General features: G+C 41.1%; 1 pseudogene; it reads right to left on the bottom strand.

Annotated features, from left to right (window-relative positions):
* Positions 1 to 11,286: 11,286 nt before the first annotated feature.
* Positions 11,287 to 19,132, bottom strand: LOC101955953 (SS18-like protein 2 pseudogene; annotated as a pseudogene).
* Positions 19,133 to 20,264: the final 1,132 nt, after the last annotated feature.

Here is a 20,264-nt window from a genome sequence, read left to right as displayed (position 1 = left end):
TTTAATTTTAATTTTTATTTTTTATAGTTGTAGATGGACAGCATGTCTTTATTTGTTTAGTTTTTTTATGTGGCGCTGAGGATCAAACCCAGTCCCAGTGCCTCACACATGCTAAGCAAGTGCTCTGTGACTGAGCTATAGCCCCAGCCCTCAAGAGGTTTTGTGGGTGGAATGACAAAGGGTCATCTGTTCCCAGAGACATGGTGGCAGTGACCTCTATAACTTTAAAGCAGCCAGCATAGGAGACAATAATGTCACTGGGAGTAAGAACCTAAAGACCTCAGGAGCTCAGGCCACTAGCCTGGGAGCTGCAAATGAGGCAGGTGCCTCCCACTGGGGACCTTCTTTGTCTGGTCAGCATAACAGCCTCCGGGGCTGCCACCAGTCCTGTGGTGTGGACTTTGGAAAGGCATAAAGAAGAAGTGGGATCTTTTCCAGGAAGAAGTTTGGGGACAGGAGTAAAGTAGGGAGGAGATAGGGCTCAAAGACCAAGTTTCATGCTGTGCATGGGGTCCACACGTCTGCTTCTTTGGTTGGCCCACTTGTCATTGTCATTTCTGTTGGTCACAAAATTAAGAAGAGATGGGATGCTATCATGCATAATAAATTAGAATTAAAAAAATTTTTTTTTAAAGAAGAGATGGGATTCCTTTCCCAGGAGCAAGCCCAGGCTACCCACCTAGCTTTTGGGACATTAAAAGGATACAGCAAGGGGCTGGGGTTGTGGCTCAGTTTTAGAGCACTTGCCTTGCATGTGTGAGGCACTGGGTTCAATTCTCAGCACTGCATATAAATAAATGAATAAAATAAAGTTCCTTTGACAACTAAAAAAAAATTTAAAAAAAGATATTGCAAGAGGAGAGCTCAGGACACAAGATTTGGGTCTAATTCAGCTTGTGACCCGAGGGGTTACAAACCTGGAGTTCAGACCACATAGAATCCTGGGGCTCCCTTGACAAGTGGACCCCTGTTAACCACATGAGTCGGAGAAAAACTAGGTTTTGACCAGGGGACTTTCCTACAAATACTAAAAGTGTTCTGGGTATGGTGGCACAAGCCTGTAATCCCAGCTATTTGGGATTACAGACAAAATAAAAAAGAAAAAAGGCCTGGGGATGTAACTCAGTGGCAGAGTTCTTGCCTAAGATACATGAAGCCATGGAGGTTTAATCCCCAGTATCCCCCCCCCACCAAAATAAGAATAATGAAAAACAACAGTGTAGGAGCCTCTATTGTCAGGTGGTGACTCTCAACAGGATGTGGTGAACAGTGCTTAGATGGCAAGGGGTAAAGGCAGAGCCTGTTTGCTTCAATTGCTGATTCTTTCCGTTTGCACCTCAGCTCCATGATTCAGCCTCTCTGTACTCTTCCAGCCCAGACAAATACCTTGTACTGAATTCTTCCATTTTCTCATTTAAAGAAATTTGGGCCATGATGGGTGGAGATACTCCCTCTTACTCCCAAAATAAACTCTGTAGGGAAGCAAAGCTGCTCCTCCAGAGGCAGGGATGGGGCCTGGGGATCCATGACCCCAGGCTGAGATATGCTGGGAAGCATGCTGCTGTGACCTAGGAGTGTGCAATAGGGCTACCTGCAGAAGTCAAAGGGCATAGCCCAGGGACCCTGAGGAAGGGTGTGCACCACTAATGTTAAGGAAAAAAACAGGAAAGTTACTTCTAAGTCCACATCTTTCCAGCCTCAAGAACCAACCAGACGCCAGGCGTGGTGGCATACAACTCGGGAGGCTGAGGCAGGAGGATTGCAGGTTCAGAGCCATCCTCAGCAACAGCAAGGTGCTAAGCAACTCAGTGAGAGTTGCTTAAAAAAATCAGGCTGGAGATGTAGCTCAGTGGTTGAGTGCCCCTGAGTTCAATCCCTGGTACCCACCCCCCACACACCAGAAAAAAGAACCAACCAGACCCTGAGAAATGAAACCCAGAAAGATCCAAGAGGTCTGAATTTCAAAGTTCTGGGACAAATCTAGAGGTAAGAAGCTTTGGGAATTGTGGGCCTTCTAGGGACCTATAAACCTATAGACCTTGCTGGAAGTGTGTGTGCTCCTGGGGGTTCTACAGGTTCATTTTTTTCTTCCTTTCTTTTTTTTTAGTTGTAGATGGACACAATACCTTTATTTATTTATTTATTTAATGTGGTGCTGAGGATGGAACACACTGCCTCATGTGTGCTAGGCAAGAGCTCTACCACTGAGCCACAACCCCAGTCCTCTACAGGTTCATTTCTACCCTGCTCAGCAGTCTGGCTTAAGCCTCCTCATGGAGCCTATCTGTGTCCCTACTCTGATACTTGGCCTGTGGCTGATGACTGACCATTTTACCCCCCCTCAGGTTCTGCAGGTGGAAGTATACAACATCTGTGGCATTCCTCCTCCTCTGCACCTCCAGGTCCTCTGACTGTAACAATCTCATTTAGCTTCTCAAGAGACTCATGAGTCCTTCACTCATTCAGCTTGGATTTCGCAGTCCCTATTAATTCTATAGTAGTAATCATTATAGTCAATAAAATTGCTTTCATAGTAATGTCACAGTGGAGTGAAGGACATTCAAATGAAGAGGCGAAACTCCTACTTCTGGTCCCAAGAGGCCAGCTGTGTGTCTCTACATTTCAAAAACTGGGTCTGTCTAAGAAAGAGATGGACAGAGAGCAAAATGGAGATGGGTTTGGAGAAGGAGTTGGAGAGGGGATGGGGGTAAGGATGGGAGTGGAACAGAGGTCCAGAGGGAGTGGGGAGGGGATTAGTGATACAGAGGAGGTGGGATGATAGATGAGGTGGAGATGAGATGAGGTGTGGTGGGGGCAGAGATATGGATGAGAGCCAGGAGGACTGTGTGGCCCTCTGGCCTCCCCAGATTACAAACCTGTGCTTCCTACCTTACCCCATGGATCTTGACGCAAAAAAACTTGATTCCTTCATTCATCAAACATATCTTGGACTCGTCTTGAATGCCAGGCTTACATTGATAGACCACACACACACACACACACACACAAACACATACACACTGAGTGTCTTCCATCATTTCCTTCAAAAAGCTCAACGTCGGGCTGGGGATGTGGCTCAAGCGGTAGCGCGCTCGCCTGGCATGCGTGCGGCCCGGGTTCGATCCTCAGCACCACATACCAACAAAGATGTTGTGTCCGCCGAGAACTAAACAATAAATGTTAAAAATTCTCTCTCTCTCTCTCTCTCTCTCTCTCTCTCTCCCCTCTCTCACTCTCTCTTTAAAAAAAAAAAATCTTTAAAAAAAAAAAAAAAAAAAGCTCAACGTCTAAGGTAGGGAGAGGTCTTTTGATAAACAAAACACTGGGGTAGGAGCTGGCAGACAAGCTGATCACAGAACAGGGTGTCTGTAGGAGTCTGGGAGGGCTTCATGGAAAAGGTGATCCTTATCTCTGTGTTTGTATAGATTTACTTATTAAATTCATAAAACATTTGCATGTTGAAAAATTCTAAAAAGCAAATGTGTCTAGTGCTGATTGTACAACAATTCTGAGAATTACTACAGCCTAATGAAAGATACATTTTAAATGGGTAAACAATATGGTATGTGACTTAAATCTCAGTAATGTTCTATTTTAAAATAAGGGTATGTGTTCTCATCTCAACTCTGCTCTTGGTCTCTTCCTGAATTCAACCAATGTTGGATACTTGGATGTCATGCAGAACACTCTGGTCTCCCATGATGAGTCAAACCACAAACAAAATCACACACACACAAAAAAAACCCAACAATGCAACAATAACAGAAAAACATATCCCAAAGATCCCTTCAAAATCTTCTTCTCTCATTCATCTAAATTTTGATGCAGTTTTTATCTCTGAGCACTTGTGTTTTTACATAGGTAAGGACAGTCTAGATACTCTTTTGTACTCTTTTTCCTTTAAGGGTACATCATAAGCATTTCAGCAGTTTACTATGTAACACTCAAAAGGATGGTTTTCAAAGGATGAGATACTCTATCAAGTTGATAGTAAAGGAATCTTTCCTCACTAGGTGATTGGGCTGGTTCTAAATTGCTATGAAGTAGAAGAATGATCCACCAGACCTTGACTTGGGACAATAGCTTTCATATGGCAGACTCACAGTCTTAGAGCTAAAAGGGATTCTGGATAGGCTTTTCTAGTACTGGAAAGGTTTTCCATAGCCCCAACTACTATGCACCAAAGGAACTATTAGAAGACAGAGAGGTCCAGATGGATTCTCCCTATCTTCTGGCCTAGCAAATTCCCCCTTACCCTCTTGCCTTCCTTGGTGAAATGGCAAAGTATGTCTGGGGAAGGTGAACTCTGGAGACTCAGGAGGAGACATTTGGGACTGTCTACTACAATGCCAGGGCTGCCAGTTCACTTTCTTTGACATTATGAATGAATTAGTCCACTGGGCACTGTGCTAGGTGCTGGGGAAACAGTGGGATGCAGATAGACAGCCATGGTCCACTTCCTGGCTTGGACCAGTGAAGACACTGCTGGAACAAGAAAACTTCTGTGATGATTCTTGAAAGTGAGAGCCAGCCCTGGGTCCCACACTTGCCCTTTATCTCCCTCTCTTAAAGCTGATTCTTCTTTGCCCCAACTATCTGGCCCCAGCTTCTCTGTAGGCGCCAGAGAGACCTTATCAAAAGAAGGGAAATTGATTGAAGCATGCTCAGCTGGACTAGGTCTAAAACCTTCCACTGCACGTCTCTCACTCTCCTTGATTTCACATGCCTGGGCCAGAACATGAAGGGGAACTCCCCTTTTCTTGAGGTCCTTCAAGGAATATGATGTCTTAGTCTCTCCTAATTCTCTTATGGGAAAGGAGAAGCCAGTATAGTCTAGACAACTCTGAGTCAAGTGATTTCCATCTACTCCTTTTGTTTGATTCTCACAACAACCTTGAGAGATATAAATCAGATGCTGAGTGCTTCTCAAATATTACTTTGTTTTAATTCTAAAAACAGGTCCACCAGGCAACAAAAAAGCGCTGTAGCCCAGGGGAAGGCAAGGAGGTATGATTTTCTATGAAGATCTGTTTTGATACCAGCCAGGTGACTTTGGGCAAGTTACTTCATCTCTCTGAATTCTAGTTTCCTCATCTGTAAAATGGGAATAATATCTATCTCTCAGTGGACAAGAGCATAAATATGCACAGTTGCTTTTCCCATAAGCCCTCAACCTTGACTGGACTGTACTGAAATTTGAATAAACAGTAATAATTGTTATATTCAAGTAATTTTTTTTTATTTTGGAGTTGGGTGTAGTAGTGTATACCTATGGTTCCGGCTACTGCAGAGACTGAGACAGAAGATTGTTGGAGCCCAGGAATTCAGGGTCAGACTGGGTAACATAGCAAGACCCTGACTCAACAACAATAAAAAAGCCGCCTCACAGCCGTTTTCTTATTTGGCTACCACAAGAGGGAAAAATCTAAGAAAGTCCAAAAATTCTGTGTAAAAAAAAAAAAAAAAAAATCACCCTTGCTGCACAGTTCAAACTGGGACATGAGGCCAAAGAGCAATATTGACATATGGAGCCCAAGCACTTCCTTTCCGGATGAGACCTACACTACCTGAGCCAGCAACTGGCAAAGGTTGCAGGAAGGAGGAGTCGAGGCTCAAGGGTTCCTGGGTAGGTGGACATTGGCAGGTCTGTAAATCAGTTCCTCACACAGCCCAGGAGGCGCCCAGAGCCTTGAGGTAGACCCAGAGGGCATGGAGATTTATAAGGACAGAATAGGAAACTGGACCACAAAATACTATAGAATTTAAAAAAAATTTTTTTAAATATTTTTTAGTTGTATATGGACAGAATACCTTTATTTTATTTATTTACTTGTATGTGATCCTCAGGATCGAACCCAGGGCCTCACTCATGCTGGGCAAGTGCTGTACCACTGAGCCACAACCCCAGCCCTAGAATTTGACATATATGTAAGGAGAGGTGTTTGGAGGCAATCAATCAATAAGTTAATGTTTTCTTCATTCCGGATAAGCAGAGGTAACAGCCTAGTGGTTTATAATGTGGCTTCTGGAGCAAGTTTGCTAGGGTTTAAATCCAGCAAATGTGACCCTGGGTAAATTATTTAGCATCTCTGTACCATATTTTCCTTGCCTACAAAAATGGGAAGAGTAATAAAATCTACTCAGAACTTTTATGAGAAGTAGAAGAGTTAATCCATATAATTTCCCTAAACTAGTCCTTGACATATGGTAAATGTTCAGTGAATGCTAGCTATTATTTACTTTTTTTAATATTTATTTTTTAGTTGTAGTTGGACACAATATCTTTATTCTACTTATTTATTCATTTTATGTGGTGCTGAGGATCGAATCCAGGTCCTTGCAACGTGCTAGCTGAGCCACAACCCCGGCCCTATTATTTACCTTTTTTTTTTTTTAACTAGTATCTACTGGGTGTTTCATTGGCTGTATAAGAAGCCATTCTGAAATTTGGTGGCTTAAAACAACAAACCAATTTATCTTGCTTCTGTAGGGGAACAATCTAGGCTGGCTTTAGTTGATTAGTTCTGCTGGATTCTCCTGCGATCACTATGTTGCTGAGGATCTCTGGCAGATAAGACTGGGGCTGGGTAGTCCACGATGCCCTCACATGTCTGGCGGCTGGGGCTGGCTGTCAGTGATAGCAATGTATCTCCACTGATTTCCTGTTATGGTCCAGAGTTCCAACTGTAGCCCAAAGAGGGCAAGCCCTAGTGAACAAATACCTTCAGCCTCTACTTGAATGGAATTTGCTGATGTTTCATTAGCCAAGACAAGTCCAGATTCAAAGGATAGACATAAACTTCACATCTTGACGGGAAGAGAGGCAAAATCACAATGCAAAAGGACATGTGTCAGGGATGGTAATACTTTTCTGGCCATTTAATTTACACCCACCACACTGATATGTAAACAGAGCTTTGTTTTAGAGCTGGAAGGGATGAGTTCAGGATAGAAGGAAAAATAATTAAAACATGAGAAAAAACAACTATGTTGCAGAGTTTGAATATGATAAGTAAGTGCCTTACAATAGGATCAGCTAAGTGTGAGGGGAGTTCAGATCAGAGAGATCCTTATTCATTTTTTTTGGCGGGGGGCTGGGGAGAGTGCCAAGGATTGAACCTAGGGGCACTCAACCACTAAGCCACACCCCAGCCCTATTTTTTTGTTTTATTTAGAGACAGGGTCTCACTGAGTAGCTTAGTGCCTCGCTTTTGCTGAGCATGGCTTTGAACTCAGGATCCTCCTGCCTCAGCATCCCGAGCCGCTGGGATTATAGGCATACACCACTGTGCCCAGCCAGAGAGATCCTTTATTGCCAATGAGGGGTGAGTCAGTGAGTTGGGAAGGCTTCATTAGCTTGACCCTGAAATATGACTAGTATCTGGATATGTGGAGATGGAGAAAATTCTATTCCAGGTAAAGAGAAGAGTAAAGTTAGGGCAACCAAGATAGGTTTAGGAAATCCAAACACTTCTAGCCTATCTGGGGTGTGAAGGTCAAGAAGGGGGGTTGTGGGCCCAAGACTGGAAAGATAAGGGTGGTCCACCTGTGGATGAATTTGAGATTGAACTTCATTCTGTAGGCAATGGGAAGCCATTAAATACTTTTCAGAAGACAAGTGAAAAGAACTGTATTATAAGAAGACTCTTGCTCATAGTCATTAGGATGGCTTGGAGTGGGAAGCGAAAAGGGAATTAGGCGCTCATTAGGTAACGAAGGAGCTAGGGGTCTAGACAGAGGGATTGGCCAGGAGCATCAGGAGTAGGAAAAACATGGATAGTTCCTGATGTGTGGCTGCAGGGGGGAATGAAGAGGTGTCAAGGATGATTCTGATGCCTATAGGATGGCAGAGGGGAAGAAGATTCACTTACAGACCAAGAAAGTCTGGGGGAAGACCAGGTCTGGAAGGAACTCATGGATGTGGGAAATCTATGGGACCTCCAGGCAGTGCCCAAACGACTATGGAAGGAGAGAGAAAGGCAGGGAGAGTAGAAGAAGTTGCTGGAGCAACCCTGCACAGAGTGTTTTAAGGTGCTTAACTACCAAAAACATCAGACGTGGTCAGATGCTTGAGGAGGAAGAATGAGGAAAGACCACTCAGCAGATTTGGCCATGAGATCAGGGCAACCTCCCAGTAGATCAGAGGAGACTGAAATTCCATGGTGTTTGAGGAAGAAGAGACAGGCATCCTGCTCTCTGGAATTCATGTTGGAGAGAGCCTCTGTTCTCACATAACCCCAGAACTACCCTCTCTTTCCACTTCAAACCTACTAAAGTGAAAATTTTTAAAATCTTGAAAATAAAACAAACATGGCTGTTCCTTTCCACCCTTGAGGAGGGAGACAGCTGGTCTGTCCCTGATCTGTCTCCCTTTCTCCAGCCAGAGATCAGGCACTGGCGGGCTGTTTACTTCCCAGTGGAGCCCTGCTGTGTTTTCATATCTAAAAATAGTCATACACACACACACACACACACACACACACACACACACACACGCAGGCGTGGCGGGAGAGGAACCTCACTAACCTCACTGTTTGTTTTCATGAGGATTCTGGGCTTCATCTCTTCCTTCCCCTGCATCAGGGCCTTTATTTTAGAACTCTCAGAGGGGGTAATGTGTGGGTCGAAAGGGTCCCAAACTACTAATTTTCTAATTATCACACCCAGTTGGGATTCTGGAAAAGGAAAGCAATAATAACCTTCTGTACAGCATTGGTGTTTGGGTTGGGATGAAATTGTCCCAGCTATTAAAGAAACAGTTAATGAAAGGATTACAAGGACAGAGCTGGAGGGTGAAGGGGTGAGTCAGATCTGAACGGTAGCCAGGTACACTGTGGGGAGCTGACTTTGCTACAGGATTGTGGGGTCCTCTCTGACTCGTGGCACCTGTGTTAGCCAGCTTTTCATGACTGTTTCCAACCTATCTGAAAAGGACAATTTAGTGGAGGAAAAGTGGTTTTTTGTTTGTTTTGTTTTTATTTTCTTGAAGTACCAGAGATTAAACCCAGGATCCTGCACAAGTTATGCAAGTGCTCTACTAATGAGCTAAATAGCTGGCCCTTTTTTATTTTGAAATAAGGTCTCACTAAGTTGCCCAGGCTGGCCTTGAACTTGCAATCCTTGTGTCTCAGCTTCCTGAGTAGCTGGGATTACAAGCATGTGCCCCCATAATCAGCAGAAAAGTTTATTTTGGTTCATATTTTCAGAGTTGTCCAATTCACAGAAGGCTAACTCCATTACTGTGGGCCAGAGTTGAGGCAGGACATCATGGCAGAAGGGTAGTGGCACCAGCTAGTGGCACCCAGAAAGCAGAGAAAGAGTGAGAGGAGAAGGGAAGGGAGGGAGGGAGGAAAGGGGGTGAGGCTAGGGAGAAGATAAGCCATTCCAAGGTATGCCCCTAGTCCCCCAACTAGGACCTACCTCCCAGTAGTCCATTCAACTATCCATGAATTAATCTATCAAATGGAGCACTGATGAGGTCAGAGCCCTCGGGATCCAATCATTGCTTAAAAGCCCTACCTCTGAACCTTGCTGCAACTGGGGACCATGCTTTTAACAAACAAGACTTTGTGAGGACATTCCAAAAACAAATATTAATAGCAACCCTTGGGTGTGTGTTCTGACAGCCTTGGTATTTAGATGTCCCAGGGTAGAAAGAAGACTAACTTCACTGGGTATTCTTTAAAATTATTTGCATTTTAAAAAATCAGTGAATGTATTACTTTTGAAAAAAATTTTCTTGAGAAACGGTGTCTCACTATGAACCCCAAGCTGACCCCAAACTTGTGGGTTCAAGTAATCCTCCTATTTCAGCCTCCCAAGCAGCTGGGGCTATAGGCAAATACTATTGCACCCAGATAACAATATTTTAATTTAAAAAGCAGTGCTTTCTAGCCATGTGCTGTAGCACATCCATGTAATGCCAGTGAATAGAGAGGTTGAAGTGAAACGATCTCAAGTTCAGGTCAGCCCGGGTAACTTAGGTAGGCCCTATCTCAAAATAAAAAAATAAAGAAGGCTCTGAAAGAAATTATGAAAGCAATTCCAACCACATTTTGAAAGCTTCCTTCCCTTGCCTCTGCCTCCCCCCATCAACCAAGATTAACTCCTAACAGGAAGGAGCTACATTTGACAGAAAGAACACTTCCTAACTGCAAGAATGGTTTTGGCTCTGTCAAAGGATAGATTGATAATGGTAAAAGAGTCTACCATCTGTTCATGTGAGAACTGGCTGACCCTGTGTGGAAACAAGATACTTCCTGGTGGGAACAACAGCTTCTTTGGGTGTGGGGGCTTGAGGAAAAGGGGGGAGAGGAAGAGAAAGGTCAGGCTGGGATTCCCATAAAGGTTGTGGAGCTTCCTTTGATTTTGGTAGAAGGCAGGTCCTGGGTTGGCAGAAGGCAGGGAGTGAGTGGGAAGCTCTTAGCTATTTGTAATGAAGCAAATACCTTCAGCTGTTTTTCTGTGGACAAAATGTCCAGCCTTTTCTGAGACCCAGGCTCCCACCACCTGGTCAATAGATGCACAGTTCAAGGTCCTAAAGCTGAACTTTCTCACCGCACCAGAGATAAGTTAGCCATTTTCGCTGGCTAACAATGATTAATCCATCTCCACCTGTTTTTCCCAACATGTTTTTCTAGCACATGAGCTGGGTCACTCACTCTGAGGGTGATAGCCGTTGAACCAGCCAGTTTCTACCATCCACCACTACACACCTCCCCCATTGATCACCTAATAGGAGAGCAAAAAAGCGCCTAAAAGATTTTTAAAAATTAATACTTTTAATGAGACAGTGCATCTTCCTGTTTGGGTTGTAACCCTTCAGAGAATCTACCCTGCTGCTGAGAGGAAGTTAGGATGTTAAGCCATGCTACAAAGAAAAGACCACTGATTCCAATTTTAAATCAAATTAAAGCAAGCTTGTAATTCTGGCCAGGACTGTGTCTCCTGAAAATCCCTGGGTTAGAGAACAGTGCCCCAGCTCTCTAGGAGCTTAGTTTTATAGCACAAAAAGTTGCAAAGAGTGTGTAAGGGGGTGCCTTGAGAACTTATAGATAATAGAATTTCGAAAAGCATAATACAAAGGCAGATAGTAGATTAATGATCTAAATGGTTCAACATTTCAAGTTAGGGAGTAAATCTATTTATTTATTTATTTACTTACTTACTTATTTTTGAGATAAAGGAAATTATACATCATTTATTATCATATGATACTAGATAATATTAAAGAATCACTCTTAATTTTGTTGGCAACATATAACAGTAGTATTGTTACATACTTTATGGTTATTAAGTCCTTACAATTTTTGAGAGAACCAAATATAACAAATAACCAAATAACACTTGTTACATGAAAAACATCTATACCTTCATATTGTTCTTTTGTGGAAAATCAAGCTTTATTTCAAAGTAACCCAAGAAGAGAAGAGCAGTCAGGGGGAACATACTTACAAACTGGATGGGAGCATACAGATACTTAATCTATTTGGCAAAGGCTCAGTCAGAAGACTCAGCAATTCCTGCTGATCCTCCAACACCTACTCAGTTTCCTCTTCAGGCTGAAACTACTGAGTAGTCTGGAAGATGCCCATGATGTCTGTGTTATCCAAACACACTCCCATTTCAGGAAAGAGGACATCTGGGCTCTACTTACTGAGGGATCTAATTAATTATTAAAATAAATATTTACATTGAGAATATAGTAAACTATTAGCTTTCTTTGCGTTTTCACATTTTAAAAAGAACCAGAGGTTTCATGTTTTAAGCAATTGAGTTGGTAAAGATCCTGTCTCCATCTTATAGGTGATGGATTACATTCAGTTACTCCTTATAACTGAAAGATCACTTCATTGCTTTTGAAGTACTGCATGAGTTGGCATCTGCGATGGTGCTAAATAAATGAGATTTCTATGTAACACAATCTGGTTCTGGACACACTTGTTCGCTCGACCCTTGTTCTGATACTCCACAATACAGCGGATCAGCTGGTCGTTCTCCAGGAGCTTCCTTTGATTTTGGATGGTCTCTTGATGGGCTTCTGCCTTGCCCCTCATCCAGTCAGGTACAAAGGCCAAACAGACATCACAGGGGGCCCGGGTCAGCACCCCACCTCAGAAAAAGACACCCATTGTGCAGTCAGACAGACGCTATCTCCGCTCTGAAGGCTAGGGAGTAAATTTGGATCCCAACACTAGAATTTACGAGGCACCACTGAGGTTTCAGAGAGGGTTGTTATCTGGTCAGGGAAAACCAGAATTTATGAGGCGCCAGTAAGGTTTCAGAGAGGGCTATTATCTGGTCAGGGAAAGCCAAGCATGAGTGAGTTCAAGGCCCGGGCAGGCATTAGAAATTGCAGTAATTTATAGTAAAACAAAAATCAACTTTTCATGATTTGTGATGAGATGGCTCCCAATCTTTAGATGGAATTAGGCTGGGCTTATCATTCCCCACTTGTCTTCTGTGTCCCTTTCAAATCTTTGATAGAGTAGAGGAAGAGCTCTGGAGGAATTTTAATCCCTCAGGTGACCGTCCCCAACTTCCTGGACTCCTCCAAAACTGGCCTCCCTGATCCAACCTGACTCGATTTACCTATCTATATTGACTGTCTATCTATTTCTAACTTCATTGTTGTAAGAAAAAGGGGCAACAATCATTTTAGCTTCTTCATAGCTGAGAGGGGGCAATGTGGGGTGGGGGGCAAACAGCATTAGAATTCAGGTCAGATTGAAGTCTGATTGGGGAAGAACAGGTTGTAAAGTCCTGGGCAGATGGGTGCTTCTATGAATGAGAAACAAAAAAACATGAGTACTGAACAAATATTGCTGCCTTTGGAACATGTCAATGAATATCATGAAGATGACAGAAGTTTCTCACCAGGAGGTGTGAAGACTGAGAAGGTGTCCCCATAATAAGGCCAGAGTGGACAAAGCCTTTATATAGGAATGTAAATCTCTAACATCTTTAGAGTTATCAAGAACGTAAACACAACATTTAACTTTTAACGTTGGAGATGTCCATCTCCATGAGATGTAGTTAAGCTACTCAATGTCATCTGATCTTGTAAAATTTGTGCTGGTATGACCTCTGTGTCTAGTAGAGAACCCTTTATTTCTGTTACTTAGGGCTGGTAATCATACTAGCAAACACCAAGCCTACCTGTAGGCTTTAAATTAACTAAAAACTTCTGACTCTGGCAGTTCCTCTTGATAGTTTCTTTTGATAGTTATCAGACATTCCTGCCTAAGAATCTCTCTTTATAGCCTCCAGTCTTACTTATTTTAGGGGCTAACAAAAGTGTATATCTTAAGTTATATTTAACTATTATTATTTATCTTTAAATGTCCTGGCGTGACTATGTTTTGGTTTTAACTGTTTTTGCTATGTGTTTAAGATGAAGCAAGTCAAACTGACTTTTGTTTTTATCTATTATTAAGAGTCAGCTGAGTTTCCATAGGAGTCATTCTGGGGGGAACTTGAGAGCAATTTCTTAGTTCTGCTAGTGCCATTTGCGCTAGGATGGGTCCAGGTCTTGCTGACCATATGGCTTCCCTTGGAAGCACCAGGGATGTCTCCCTTCTCCAATAACCCTCCTCTTCATGGTAAGTGCCTCCATTGGCTTTCTGTTCTCCAGTGGTCTCATGAATCTCCCTGATTGGGAGTTTATGTGGCCCAGAGTTGCAAAGCTCTTTAGAGAAGTTCCCTGTTCCCTGGGTTTAGACTGATTCAGAAGGCAAAAGCCAAATATTGGTTCTTGGCCCCTTTTAATTTAACTTTAATCTTTAAATCTTGATCTTAAACATCTAGCAAGTCAGTTTCATCAGTCTTAAATTAAGAACACTGGGCTTTAACTTTAATGTCTATAACCTTACATTAATTGGGGTCTGTGCTATCCTGTGCATCCTTTAAGTGATGGCTTATTATCTTAAATTAACACAGGTTGTGTGCTCTTGAAGCAATACTTCTTTAAAACATTAACAGGCAACATTCAGACATTTTTAAAGAAAATACAAAATAAAATTTACAAGAGTAAAAACGTATTTAATTTGTGCAATAACTACCTTGAGCTTTGACTGAGTTATATTATAACCCCTATTTGAGATCCTAGTAATCTTAACAACAAAAATCAATCTTTTGAATACAACTTTAAATAAACTGAAGTCTGGCCTGCTGTGGAGTCATTCTGACAGGGATTGAGATGGGAGGCAGAGCCTTATCTCAGGTAAGGCAGGGCTCTTCATAAATCTTAAGTGTTCTAGTACTAAAGCTGATTTTTGTTTCTTAAGTATCATTTTATAAAGTTTACAGATATTGTTGCTCTAGGTCATATGAATATTAGCTAACACAATATGATATTACATTTAAAATATGAATTACAGAAAGGCTGAGAGCTTTTAACCTTTTGTGGAAAAGTTGCAAAATGTTTGTGTTCTACATTTTTAACCTTTACATAGATTAGGCTCTCATTAACTTAAAAATTGTACCCCAGTGTAAAAAGTAACATAAAACTTTAGATCTTATTGATAATAGGTCCCGTTATAGAATATTAAATGGTATAAATAAATCTCCAATAAAGTTTATCATCCTTATAAGCCCAAAATTACCATACAACTTTAGTTTGGAGAACACCAGCTTGATATAATGTTCTTTTAAAGCTTCTACCTTAAAGACTTATATACCTGGAAGATATGAACATATTTAATATACAAATAATAGTAATAACACCATAATTACATTGATATTTTTATATTAATTAAGTTTAGGTCTTAAGGAAATAACATGTTATAATATTTCAAAATGACAGTGTTGTTGAACCATAATTGTATAATCCTTAATCCCTTTAAGATTACTTGATCAAAAAAAAAGACTAAAACACAATGTTATGGGTAAATAAATGTTTTAAGAAATCCTTGTCTTTTTAACATATAGATTAAACTTTGGTTTAATCAGTATATTAACATTTGACCTTAAGGAAAAACTTCAAATAGCCTTGACTGATCATTTTACACACACACACACACACACACACACACACACACATATATATATATATATATATATCCAACACATATAGAACTTTTAATTTCTCTTTTCTATCTATTATCCCCCTTTTTGTTCACAATGTGAAACAATCCTTGTAAATTTTTGAATTTAGATAAATTATTTCATTTTAATAAAAAGAAATACTTTATGTTGTTTACATTACTCTTAATTGAAACAGTTAAAACTTTTGGGCATTTTCATATAGAAATCTTCAATATCCTTTGTTTATAGAATTAGATCTGTTTACCATTTCATGAAAACAACAATGTTTAAGTATATAGAATTATGACTGTTGGGACTTTAATTTTTTAGTAAAACCTTTTTTAGTGATTACAAAGCAAGTTTAAACCCTTTTTTTTTTTCATTTACCAATTTATGAAAACATCAATAATGTTATTAAATCAAATTTAAGGAGTTAAGAGCACTTGGTGGTATATTTAACAGTTAGTATTTTAACCTTGTAAATTAATCAGATGTCTAACAAAAAAATTACTGATAAATATGAGTAATCTCACGTCAAATCTACTTTACTTATTTTACCAAAATATCAGACAAGTATATTTAATGGTATTCGCCATTTCTTCCTTGTTGAAGAAAATTTCTAGAACCAAGGGATATTAGACATTTTATAAACATCAACATTTTATTATTTTTTTGACCACCTAGGGAGACTTGTGAGTTAAATTTGATTTTAAAGACATATTTATTTTCATCTGTTTACCCAAATTAAATTGAACCATTTTAAATCATGTGAATTAAAGGTATTTGGATCTATTTTTTAATGTTATGAGCACTCCTTATACACCTGCCAATTTTCATATCATTTACATGATATATGGACACATGCACATATAGACATACAACACATAACACAAGTGTGCACACATAACACAATGGTAAAGGCTTTGTAGCTTTTTGCAGGTGAAATCTCCATTGCAATGTTTAAAACCTCCATAGTTGAACAAAAATTAGGACTGATTGAAAAAACATTAACCTAGGTCTGTAGGATTAAAATTATGAGCTCAAAAAATACAAAATCTAAGAAAAACAAGAGTCCTAGAAAAAATTGACCAGGGGGTAATTAGTAAAGTATCATACAATTTATTTTTTTGGTTTAGTCTAATATAATTTCAGGTAAAGGGCACGTTTACTTTCTTTTTTTAGGGTCTAATACCAGTCTCCTACTGAGCTTGCATTTGCATTTCAGTGTGAGTCCTGGCTGAGGTCCAGAAAGAGCTAGGGAAAACTGCTGTTCTGAGCAGAAACCTCATGCCTAAGGCGTTTTAACCATTTTTTTCCCCTAGTCAGTAATTGGACAGGTTTGGATGTCTAGAATTATGCTACCTTACTTCCTATTACCTTTGGGAACAAAGCTATGATGTTAAGTTCCTTACTAAGATAAGCCATTTGTTGTTGAGCAAGTCCACTTTCTTGTGTGGCCATTCCTAGGTTTTGTCTTCCTCTCTCAGTGACAAACAGGTTAAATCTTGCTCCAAAACCTGTTCATAACTCAGGGGGAGTAAACCTTTTGGTTATAGGCTGTTCAGATATTTTTAAGAGGTCTAAGGTAAGAGGTGAGAACAGAAAAGCTGGTACTTGTATTCAAGGAGAAATTGGCTTCTGGCCCCTACAGAGAATCTGGAGAAGCATACCTGGGGCATCTGAGGCTAGAGTTTGGCTAAGGTTACTTCCACACATCTAAGACAGATCAGAACTTGGGACACTGTGTACTCGTGACAATTGCTCTCTGGGCCTAGACAGAAAAGTAGGAAAGGGCATCAGCAGGCAGAGCCCAACGTGCCTGCTCTGTATGGAACGGTGATTGAGAGCTGCCTAGGCCGGGAAACCTTTCACCCGAGTTTTGAGGAGTTGCAGCTGCATTAGCTGCATTTATAGACATCGGGGGCTCATATCATCCTTCAGAAAGAAAGAAAGTGGCACGGCGGTGAGAGGATAAAGAGGAGCTAAAGTATTTGCATCCAACTCAGTTTTTTAAAAAATATTTATTTTTTAGTTTAAGGTGGACACAATATTTTTATGTGGTGCTGAGAATCGAACCCAGTGTCTCATGCATGCTAGGCGAGCGCGCTACCACTTGAGCCACATCTCCAGCCCCTCCAACTCAGTTTTTGACTATTAAGACTCCTTATTAATTATTTTATCTCTGACAAACCAACTTTTAACTGTAAGATTGTACAATGCTTCAAAAACCCATTCAGATGCCAGATTGTTACAGTAAAACATCATCTTTTTAGACACATGTACATCTATAGGTAGCCCATTCAGCCAAGATCATTCCCAAGAAACAATCTATAGTATCAACACATTATTGCCCATGTCTTAAAAGGGCCAAAAACAGATACAAACAAAGACACAATGACAGGCAGAGAGGAGCTCCAAACTATGGCCGACAGAGAGGAACCTTTAAAATAGACCAGATAAGGGAAAAATTTCCCCAAGTTTCCAACTCCCATTTAACCATGAGTCCTACACCAGTGGCACCATAGATGTCACCAGGAGTGAACCAGATATTCCCACAAAGGGTCTTGATGTAGTGACTTCACTGCATTCAGTTTCCCTTTTTTTTTTTTTTTTTTTTTTTAATAGACAGAGATGAAGCAATCCTTACAGTGCAGGGAAGGAAGGCAGGAGTTCCCCAAAGCAAAAGGGGCTTTGGCAGCTGTTGGGAGTCCCTCGCTCACTCCTTTTACTTACAGGAATAGCTCCTCTGGTTCGGTCTGACCCCAGGCACACTCCCATATCTCCTAACTTTCCAGTAGTCAGCTCTTAAAAAGTTCATCTTACATCCTCGGCATGCAGTTACTTGGAGTGCTAGGCTTCCCCAAGAAAGTGGAGCTGGGGCTCCTCTGGAGTCCCACCTGGGGTGTCAAAATTTGTAACTGAAAGTTCAGTTCCTGTCCTCAAAGCCAATTAATGCCAATTTAATAATGAGGACAGGGTTTTGAGAGAAAGGAAAAATAAGTTTTATTGCTTTGCTAACAAAGAAGAAAAACAGGGACTCCTGTCCCAAAGGCGGTGACTCTCTTACTCTGGAGGGACAAAGGGGTTTTAAAGGAATTTTTCTAGAGTTAATTTCGGGGCTGGGGATGTGGCTCAAGTGGTAGTGCGCTCGCCTGGTGCGGCCTGGGTTCGATCCTCAGCACCACATACAAACAAAGATGTTGTGTACGCCGAAAACTGAAAAATAAATATTGAAATTCTCAAAAAAAAAAAAAAATAGAGTTAATTTCGGTAGGGCTTCCCAGGGTGCCCTAATGGCAGGTTAGGATTCACTTGTTAATTTGGGAAATATTCATTTCCTAGATCCCCAGCAGGCATTTTCCTGAATTTATGGGATGCTGCTGAGGTTTTAGAGAGGATTATTATCTGGTCAGGGAAAACCTGAATTTATGAGGCGCCACTAAGGTTTCAGAGAGGGTTGTCATCTGGTCAGGGAAAGCCATGCATGGTGAGTTCAAGGCACGGGCAGGCATTCCAAGCAAGTTTAGAAATCTCAGTAATTTATAGTAAAACAGAAATTAACTTTTCATGTGGTATGCTCAAGGCAGCCAACTAGGGGAAGAAAAGAAAGCATTGCTTCCCTAATCCTGCTTAACAAAGGGGAATAACATTTATCAAAATTCCTTAAAACACAGCTCAAAGGGTTGTCAGGCTTACTTGCCTTATCACCTATTTTTGATGTTCAATTGTCTTAATTTTCTACCAGAGAAGACATACAACAAAAAGGCAGAAAAAGCATATATAACACAGACCAAAACACAAGAAAACAAGAACCAGGCACCAAAACCGAGGGAGCAGTGCAACATCTTGCTAATGCTCTGGACAGGAGCGCATATGTGTCTCATCAACACCTCTCTGTCCTTCCAAGGAATTCCTTACCGAACCAGTACAGAGGACAGAGCGACACTTCACTACTGTCCTGGACAGGAGTGTATGTGCCTCATCAGGAACTTCTGTGTCCCCAGAAGAGATCTCTCTTAACCCAATACCAAATGTTATAAGGGCGCCACTTACCTATGGAGGCCTCCTCCACCAAATGCTTGCTAATTGTTTTAGTGCGGCAGTTCATTCCAGCAATCCAATAAACCAAAGGCACATGCGGGGCCTTGGAACGTCTTAAGCAGGACTCCAGCCTGGAGTCCCAAAGTGAAGATCCGGCTTCAGAATTTTTGGTGATCTGATCTTGCTGGGGCCTCCAGATGTTAAATTATGCTGCAAAGAAAAGACCACCGACTCCAATTTTAAGTCAAATTAAAGCAAGCTTGTAATTCCAGCCAGGACTGTCTCTCCCGAAATCTTTGGGTTAGAGAACAGTACTCCAGTTCTCTAGGAACATAGTTTTACAGCACAAAAACTTGCAAATGGAGGTATCTTGAGAACTTACAGATAACAGGATTTTGACAAGAGTAATACAAAGGCAGATAGTAGGTTAATGATCTAAATGATTCAACATTTCAAGTTAGGGAGTAAATTTAGATCCCAACACCAGAATTTAAGGGATGCTGCTGAGGTTTTAGAGAAGATTATTGTCTGGTCAGGGAAAACCAGAATTTATGAGGCACCACTAAGGTTTCAGAGAGGGTTGTCATCTGGTCAGGGAAAGCCATGCATGGTGAGTTCAAGGCACGGGCAGGCATTCCAAGCAAGTTTAGAAATCTCAGTAATTTATAGTAAAACAGAAATTAACTTTTCATGAATTTGTGATGAGATGGCTCCCAATCTTTAGATGGATTTATGCTGGGTTCATCAGTGGGTTGAAGCTGGGTTTCATACTGTTGACTACAATATGTTGATAAGACCCATTCTAGTGTGATAACAACTAGCCAAAAGAATCCAGAGCTCCAGTCAGAAGAGAAGATGCAGCTGTAGATAAAATCAAACTTTGTCTTTTATAATTAATGCAACTGGAGGATGGTAAACGCAGTACATTATGGCTCCTTCCTCTCAGTGCTTTCCTGTTGGCAAATAAACTTGAGCGAATGAGTCAATCTTGCTTTGGGAGAAGGTGTCAGCCAGGACTTTGGATCCTGCTGTCCTTATTTAACAGAAGACCAGACTGTACTTTTTGGCACATTTCTTCTATTGGCTTCCCAAACCAAAACCTCAGTGCCTCTGGGTTTATAGTTGTGGAGAAAATGCTCAGGGATCCCAAGTAATTTTCCTTTAATACTGCTTCCCAAATTTTGCTGGTATTTTCCCAG

The sequence above is a fragment of the Ictidomys tridecemlineatus genome, unplaced genomic scaffold (genome assembly GCF_052094955.1).
Source record: "Ictidomys tridecemlineatus isolate mIctTri1 unplaced genomic scaffold, mIctTri1.hap1 Scaffold_1260, whole genome shotgun sequence".
Taxonomy (NCBI): Eukaryota; Metazoa; Chordata; class Mammalia; order Rodentia; family Sciuridae; genus Ictidomys; species Ictidomys tridecemlineatus.
The sequence above is the reverse complement of the archived record's forward strand: the minus strand, read 5'-3'. Positions and strand labels throughout refer to the sequence as shown.